The 9,693-nt window shown below is 33.7% G+C and overlaps 1 long non-coding RNA gene across 1 annotated transcript; it reads right to left on the bottom strand.

Annotated features, from left to right (window-relative positions):
• Window positions 1-363: 363 nt before the first annotated feature.
• LOC126764977 (uncharacterized) lies at window positions 364-3,664 on the bottom strand. The gene is made up of 4 exons (XR_007668189.1): window positions 2,639-3,664; window positions 2,329-2,581; window positions 2,108-2,258; window positions 364-1,875 (listed from the first exon to the last, which is right to left on the bottom strand). It is a non-coding gene; the product is annotated as an uncharacterized LOC126764977 (long non-coding RNA).
• Window positions 3,665-9,693: the final 6,029 nt, after the last annotated feature.

Genomic DNA, 9,693 nt, shown 5'->3' with positions numbered 1-9,693 from the left:
CAGGATATGGCTTGGAACCATATTTACTTACCCCTTATCGTGATGCACCCGCTGGATCACCAGAACACAAATTTAATTTACAACATTCCAAGGCAAGAAATATCGTTGAGAGAGTAATCGGAGTCCTCAAGAGCCGCTTTAAATGTCTTCAAACAACTATGCCATATGTCCCAGAGAAAGTTGTAAAAATTATAAATGTATGCAGTGCTTTGCACAACATTTGTCGCCATTATAACCTGGATGCCATTGCTTTAGATGTAGTGGACGATTTTTAGGACGAAGAAGTTGCTGATTATAGCAGACATCTACAAACTGCCGCTGTATCCATTCGAGATGAAATCGCAAATAATTTAACGCGCATAGTTTAATTTTCATATTTTTTTATTCAATAAAAACATCACATTTAAGTTAAACTTTTTGACTATGAGATCATTTAATAATAAAAGTAAAGTTTAGTAAAATTAATTATTCGATATTTTTAGTATTTGGTTTGAAATAAATATCCCTTTGGACTCGAATTTCTTCAATTTCTAGCATCTTTTGCTTTATAACATTTTAGATCTTGGTTTTGTTCGGCAATGAGCTCATTTTGTTACGCCACTAACTTGGTCAATTTATCCATATTTGCAGAAAGAAGCTGCAAGGTATCAGATATCTTTTCAACTGCACCTGCTTCCGTTGCCATGTGCTTTTTGAGGCAATCTTGCACAGTGTCTTAATTCAAGTCAGGATTTTTCCCCATAAAATTTAAAAAAATTTGTTCTTGACTTTGGCTTTTATATTTTCCCCTAAAATAAGAAAAGGAAAGTATTAATTTTTGTGAAGAAATCCAAATAACTGGCTCAAATACTTACATTTTAGATTTTACAAGCAAATTCAATAATTTCGCGCACTTATTTTTAACCGGTATCAAAACGTCAAACAATTTGCGAAAACGATTTCTAGAACATGCCATATCGCACCGATTTCATGTTCGAAAAATGTAAATTCGTAATCGCAAAGTGGTATTCAGAACACCGTCTCACGATTTCATTATCAAGACTGATAGAAACAAGATTGCGCAATGACGAGTTCAAATTTTGTTCGTACTGCGCATCTACGTCACGGTTGACCAACGTACAATCAGCTGATTTTCAGTTGTTTGTTTTTCTTTGCAATAAGAAGCAATTTTGTATTGCAGGCATACAAAAACATGAATATAATTAAAAGTTAACATCAATATAAGTGAATATTAATAAAAGATATCAATATAAGTGAATATTTTATAGTGAACATTTACCTATGTACATATTCATTTAATTGTATTTTCATTGTATTATTTAATTTTGTCTCTTTGCTGTGTTTGTTTCAACCATATACATTTATGCAAATAAAAAGATTGAATATTTTGTGACCAAGTATCAATTTATTGTCTTATTTAATTTTCTTTTTTTTTGCTATACATATGTATGTTCAATTAAGTTTTTATTTAAGGAACGAATCCTAAAATACATTATAGCTATGAAAAACAATTATTTTACTTTCGAGCTACCATTTACAAAATTATTTAAATCTAAGTGCTTCTGTGCGTAATTTGTACATACATACATATATGCAAATCAGTACCATATACATCGCCTGCTTGCAAGACTCTCATATGCTCCATTAACATATCTGCTGGTTTTGAGAGTCCTCCTTCAGAAAGGTGATCCACCCAAGTATAAGACGAACAATTTTCTGAATTGCCACAAATTTCGAGGTTGTGTTTACCGACTTTGTGGCAGATGTACCCTGCCAAATTCTCAAGTCCGTCGTTGTTGAGAATCTCCAAGTCATCATTTTTTTCAATTGGGTCAGTGGAATTTAGATCAACTGACACACGTTGAAAAATATTACCTGTAAAAATATAATAAAGATACATACATGCGTATAAATAAATGGAATAAATTGTTAGTTAAGATTATTATTATAATTAGAATAAGAAACAGTGCAAAAACTTAGTATGTATATTAGTACATATTTGCATTTGTTAACATCAATACATTTTTATGTACTTATATAAGAATGTCTTCTGTAGTTTTAGGTTTATAATATGTTTATAATACTTTTTTAGAATTGAGGCACTTACCTGGCCGTTGATGAAAATACAGCTAAGTTTTTGCTCCAAATTATTTCTGTGGAATTCCGAGGTTTTAATGGAAATCCTACGGCGTTTAATTTCTGCTGACTGCTCGTTTTTGCACTTATTCAAAGTTCTAACAACACTATTCAGCCTTTGTCTAAAAAGAATAAGAAATACACATACTTATGTAAGAAAAAGATACTTCATCAATATCAATTAGAACTAACATTTCTGTTTCCAAATGCAGTATTTTCTCGGCTTTCTAATTGATGACCTCCTCTCCCGCAGTTTGAGGTGCCTCTCCAACCTCGTCTTCTTGAATTACTTCAACAGGGGCGGTATTCTTCAACATTGTTGTTAACTTTCCTTTTTTTGAACGAGACTCCATCCTTTTCTGCCGTTCATTAGCCTCTGCAGGAGCAGTGGTTAACGTGGGAAAAGCGCTAGGCAGTAACTTAGTTGGATTCCGCGAACTTAAACCTGCAAGAGTGTTTGGTTATAAAAGTAAAATTATTGTAATCAAAATGCTATAATTACGCATTTCAAACTGCAAGTTGCATTAATTTTGTCCGTACGACGACAAAAATTATCCATTGTTTTGCCACTGTTTTATCTTTAGGGAAATGGAAAAATCTCCATTTCGTAGTACAATTTTTACCATTATTATTATTGCACCTAACACTGCGCAACTCATTTTAAAAAATATAAAATTTAACAATTAATACAGCACTTGAAAACACAATTCGAATTCACTTTAAAAAGCGCGGGCGAATAATAAGTCAACCGTGACGTCAGCAAGAACAGCTGACTGAAAGCAAATATGCGCATTGCGCAATCTTGTTTCTATCATTCTTGTTTCATTATCATTTTCATGCGAAAGCGATTTCTGGAACATGCCTGATATTCTTCTTTTTTAATAGAATAGGAAAGATTTACCAATATTTTGATACAATATATAAAATTTTAATCAAAGCTAGGTAAATTACATCTTTATGAATTTTAATAATCGAAATATATTTTAAAATAATAGATTGGATAGCATAACTCGGCAACACACTCGTGCCTTTTATAAGGCATTTGGTCGTTTTAGTAGTAGAATATTTAGGAAACCCTAATGAAGTGGCTGGCCTTTTGCCCTGAATGAGGGAGACATTCTATGGCATTCTTAATATAATTTCTGTCATTCTATAAGCTTTCGCCTGTGTATGTATGGGTGAAAATTATAGGATTTGTTACCTGTAGGTTTATAGCCCTGACAGACGACAGCGCTAATTTGTATTAGCGGGCTTAATTTACATTTACCCATGTTAATGCAAGTTTGTAATGCACAAGAATTCCGTGCATTTAGCTGAATTTTCCAAATTTGAGTAGGCAACACTGCTCAAAAATGGCCGATTTTTGCTATTCTTTGATAGATGTCGCTTGAAGTCTGCCGCCTCCTTTGCATTTACAGCATCAGAGATAAGCAGTTTTATATTGCTAATTAAATTATGTGCAGATATATTAACAAAAACAAATTTTAATATTTTTAAATGGCAGAAAATAAACAACTCACAGTTTGCTATCCATTTTTCCAATATTCGTAACTTTTTCGCAAACTTTTTCCGCAATACGATCAATTATTGCTTTTAATTCCACTCTATTATCTTTTAACGTAGTTAATAATAAACGAATTTTTTTGTTAAATTTATATTGATTTTCCAAAAATACAAAAATTTCTATTAATAATTTATTTTATTCATATCAGTTGGGCGGTCGAAATTCAATAAGCAGGATATATTGGGGCAAAAAAAGGTCTTGGCTTGTGGCACAACCTTTGGCATTGCTCAGGTATACTCGAGAACATACATACATATGTATTTTTAAGCAATTTATAAATAAACAACTCACACACAACCGACATATTCGGCATAATATTTGTTAGAACATTGAAAATCATTACATGTAGTTTATGGGATTTGGAGTAATTCGTAGACTAAATTGTACCGATTAAATGTATTTCTGGCATTACTACGTATTATTGATTTTCCAAAAATACAATTATTAAGAGAAAAACATGCTAGAGCTAGAACCAGTTTTCACACAATTCTATCCATTTTAGGCACAAAGATGCACCGCTACTAGAAATATATTTGGTACAAAATCAATCGGAAAAAAATAATATTTATATGAGTTATATGGGGCTAAGGGAAGTATTAATCGTGATTCTACCCACTTCTAAAACACAGACATACTATTAACAAGAAGGAATTCTCTTCGATTTTTAATTATATATTATACACAATGATCGATATTTTCGGTAATAAGTCAGCTATGAACACTGGAGGCCACATCTTCGGTATCTGGAGGCTGAAATATTTTGAGAAACACTTAAAGTCAACATTTTGTGCAAAGTTGAATTCCGAAATATTCATTTGATGTTGATTTATATACTGGAAAATGAAAGACACAGATGGAATTTACAGTTGTGTTATATGAGAAAGGGGCCTGATTTTGCCCATTACCACACTGCAACATTTAGCTGAAATTGGTCAAGTAGATCCGGAGATATCTATTTTCATCTATAGGCTTCTATTAAGTCCTTTTTTTACCGTATCAAGTATTAAATTATATAGTTGTTAAATTATATACATATGTAAATGTACCAGATGATTAAACAAACAGCCAGCCTTGTAGTGCCACCCTGCGCTAGCATGCCTTCTGATGCATACGCAATACTGTTACGTTCCTTTCTTAATGGATATATTTATTTTTTGTTCTAACCCTTTATTTTGGTTTGCTATAAATTACTATAATTGCTTTTAAATCTTATGTTATAAACCCCCAAGAAAAAAAGAAACTTATAATTTCTTTTGTCATTTAAGCCATTCACAATAGTAAAAGTGATCTACAATATGCTAAACAAAACTTGACGGCATTAAAGATAGAGGTTATACCATTTCAATGGATTCAGTCACAGGTAAAATATTTATTGTGATATTTGGATTATGTAATTCGAATTTTGTATAAATGGGCATCCTCCCCCGACATCAACACACACACCACATTACCACACCACCCACGAAGTAATACTTAATCTGTGGTTCCGTGCGAGAGTCTCGAGTTGGGAGTAGGTTAGGTTTAGCGGATTAAAGTTCCGCAGTCCGGCTTTCGATGCTTCCCCCTACTACAAAAAAATAAAAGCACACCACATCAACTCTACCTCACAACACCCACACGCACCTTTACCACACTCACCATATCACGGCTTACAACCCACATTCCACACTACTCATGAGAGCACCACACATCGAAACCCACATACACGTACACCAACCAACCACATCACACCATCTGATCCCACGCACCAAAGGGAAAAATAGGGCCCGACAAGGAGATCCTACTTCATTTCACTTCCGACCTCATCAGCGATCTAGAGGGTGTGCGAACCTCTTCCCGGAACGACATCAGCGCTTTTTTATCGTCATCCTGTTTCGGAATTATAAACACAGAACTATATTGATCACGCAAATACTAATATTTTTACATAAAACAGAACAACATCAATAAATATACACGCGTATATATCTATACATTTAAAGAAATTCGTTTTTTCCATTTGAAGAGCTTTTGTGGTGACCGAGAAGGTGAGTGCGTGGAAAAAACAAATTTAATTGTCAATTATCAAATTTATTCCAGTTTCGCATAAAATATTCGTTAGCTTGTGAGTTGTAGAGTAAGAAAGTTTTGAAAAATGTAAGTATTTTAATAAATTTTATTACATATTATACTGTAGATAAGAAGTTTAAAGGCAATATTTTTTTTATTAGGAACTGGGCTAGCAAAAGTCAGCACACAAAACAAAACCAATTTGAAATAATGATGGAAGTTATGGAAACACATCCAAACTTGGCCAAAGGCTGGGGCGGTTGTAATAAATAAGTCTGAATATAACGTTGTAAAATAAACATACCACCATAGCATTGACGCTATGCTTCAGCTTCAGACAATGGAATTTTAAAATAGCGGCAAGTTTTATAGCTGGACTTACTACCGTGGATCTTATAGGTACCGTTAGTTCCTCAGTTATGCCTTCTAAGACAATGGGTTCCTTATAAAGTCTAAAGTTTTGTATGAAGCTATACGAGCATGTGCTGGAAATCGCGCGATTTCACCGAATTGCAAATCGCACGAATTGATGAGGTGTGATGAAATTCACTCGATTTTGTTCTGATTCGAACTTAAATTCGAAACAGCTGATAATCAAACAATTGACATTCAATAACAATTTCGTGTGAAATATTTTTATGAATATGAGTGTTTTTATGGTTTCTGCGTATTTAATATACCGAAATGATTGGGAAAATAATGAGAAAGTTGTATTTCTATTTTTGTTTAAATTTTTCTTTTAGCTATTCTTTATAAATTTGCATGATGCACTCGAACACTTTCATTGTGCAACGGAGCTAATCTGTTTTGATTGGCAATTAGGATACATAAACTATTTATAAACTTTCCCAAGTTGTCATTCGCTTCTTTTAAAATTGTTGAAGTTTCTCTGAAACTTTTAAGGAGATACCCCAATGTCCCAGACAACTATTCAACCGCACCTGCCCCCTTCACGATATGTTGCCTTATGCAATCTTGAATCGAGTCTTGCCGAGGACGTTTTCGGGGTATTGATGTACTTTCATTTATAGTGAATGAAAATATTTTGGGAATCCCCTCAACACTCGTAAATACATATACCGGCTAGTTCAGCAATTTTTTCTTCGGTTGATGTTAAAACGAACTGGTTAAACTGACCTCCACCGGTGGCTCTAGTCTCGCGTTTATTGTGTGCAATTTTTTTTCTTACACAGTCCTTCCGGTCCGACCAGACCTGCTCAAAGAAATAATTTTATAATTCCATATGTGAGCAAGTAATTAAGATGTAATTACTACAATATTTATACTTACTTTCTTCCAGCCATTTATATCTTTTTGTGGGGGACCTTCACAATTAAGCTTTTTCGCCAGATCTGCCCAAAGAGCCTCCATTGCCGCGCGGTCTATCTTAACAAAATTTTTCGCTATAAATTTCCATGAAATTTTTAAATATTTCATCTTGTGCTTGTGTTTTATGCTTGTCTCTAAAATTGAGCAATTTTTTATACATTTCAACAAAATATAATCAGTATACAAACATTTTTCCAACTTTCCCACAATCAAATATATTTTTCGTGTGCTCACGATTTCAAAACGGAAAAAATATGATGAAATCGATTTCTGTCACATGGTAAATATGATACGATTGATGTTCGAAAACGTCAAATTCAGCACATGGTGTCACGTTGTCTATAACAATTTTAGACGAAAACGAATTGCAACACATGCCTGATAATCCAAAATGCAAAAGCAGTTTATAACCGAACATAATACATAACATATGTACATACCAGAGACCTGCACGAGTAATTAAAAAAGTAACATGTTAGCAAGCGGCGATGCCGATGCGGCGAGTACACGCTACGTAACGGTACTTTGGCATCGTGGGCATCGGCATCGTGGGTATCGGCATCGCGGCATCGCCGATTACTAACATGTTACTCAATTAGTATTGTGCGCGTCATGAAGATGAGTTTACATTGATGGCTAGACTGGCACGACAAATTTTATGTATTCCAGCGTCTAGTGCAGCAAACGAAAGATGTTTTAGTTTGGCAAACCGTATATTAGAAGAAAGAAGAACAAATTTGAAAGGAGAAAATCTGGACGTCATTTTATTTTTGCATTCACAACAAAAAAATTAAGTTCATATTAAATATTTTTTTATTTTTAATTCGTTGTTTATTTTGATCGAAAATAACGAGATATATTTAATTTATTTTTATTTATTGAATTAATTTATGTTGTGTTATGTTATGTTTTATTGAATTAATTTATGTTTAAATGAAGAGAATTTTATTAATTTTTTCCTAATATAAGGTAAGTACGAAAGAAAAATCACAAGAATTTTCTTTTATGTACATATGTACATACTTCGTTTCATTTGCCATTGACGATACCAGATAGTAATCGTACGATGCCACGATGCCGCGATGCCGATGCGCAATGTTACCTTCGCATCGTGGTAATCGTCAGAAGTGTTACTTAGTAACGTAATCGTACGATGCCTACCTTAATCGTGCAGGTCTCTGGTACATACATAACAAATTACCTTTTTGACGATAATTCCATAATATTAAATTCATTTCTTAAATATCTTCTCGTAATACTTTCCTCAATAATTTCCTCGTCCTCCATCCACAATGCAACGGAATCCATATTTTTCAAATAAATTTTAACTTATTTCATTTTATTTTGACATTTACCATCGAAAATTCTGACACAGGACGGTACAAATTTCGCATATTTATAAGCTTAATTCGATTATTTACAGAATTCTAAAACACATTTGAGTCGAATATTAAATTCAAATAGAATCAGTAGCGTATATAGGAAAGGTCAAATATGGTCAAACCTCACGAGTTCTGATTACTGTTCCGAAAATAAGAATTCCCGAAATTCTCAACGAACGATGTAAGTATGTTTTGATAGTCATGGACTATTTCAAATGACCAGAGGTGTACGCAATTCTAATCAAAAGGCAAAAACAGTAGCGCATGTATTAATCAACAATTGGGTATCGAGAAATGGTGTTCCAATAGAATTACATTCCGACCAAGGGAAGAATTTTGAATCAGCTGTAATTCATGAGATGTACCAGAAACTAGATATTCAGCAAATGTACTACATCCGCAGTACGATAGAATGATAAAACGATTTTATCAAACTTTGGAACGACGTTTTAGGAAAGTTATGACAAATATCAAAACAGATTGGGATCCCCCTGTATCCTTGTTTCTGATGGCATATCGGTCTACTGTTCATGAAACAACAAGACAGACTCCAGTAAAATTAATCTTTAGTAATGATCTTCGGTTACCGATTAGATTGAAGTTTGAAATTAACACTATCGGAGGAAAGAATGCTAAGGAAGACAACAGCATTCTAGAAGTAAAGATGAGGGATATACCTAGGGTTACCATATCCAGACGAACAAAAACCAAAATCTATAAGTCACTCACCACCACGCCACTTTATTGTCCTTCAGACGGGTAACTGCTATTCGAACTTATGAATTGGGGAATCGGGTTCGCCATCTCCTGGTGTTATGCTTTTATTGCCAATCAGCAGGCTGGAGAAGTGTTCCCTCCTTAATTTTAGTATGCTCTGGACATCAGTCATACAAAAGTATTCTCCGGTTTTGAGACCTTCTGTTCTTCAAATCTCTGTATGTATCCCATCCCACGTGTTGTCGTCGATTGTAACGAAGTGAGGTCGGCACTCTTCTTTCTCTTCATTGCGAAACTGCACTCTTCATCGTACCAGCTGTTCTTTTCCATTTGGGGAAACTTTAGTATAGAGTTAAAAGTGGTGTGGTTGGATTGAGATATAACATATTTTGTTTGTTTCTTTTAGTTCATTTACAAAAGATTTCGATAAGGTAACATTGATTATTTGTCAGACTCAACTCTTTAGTTGTTGTTAACTAAATTGAATTGAACAATATGAAATTGAAAATACTTAAA

This window comes from Bactrocera neohumeralis, unplaced genomic scaffold (genome assembly GCF_024586455.1).
Source record: "Bactrocera neohumeralis isolate Rockhampton unplaced genomic scaffold, APGP_CSIRO_Bneo_wtdbg2-racon-allhic-juicebox.fasta_v2 cluster10, whole genome shotgun sequence".
In the NCBI taxonomy this organism is placed as follows: domain Eukaryota; kingdom Metazoa; phylum Arthropoda; class Insecta; order Diptera; family Tephritidae; genus Bactrocera; species Bactrocera neohumeralis.
The sequence above is the reverse complement of the archived record's forward strand: the minus strand, read 5'-3'. Positions and strand labels throughout refer to the sequence as shown.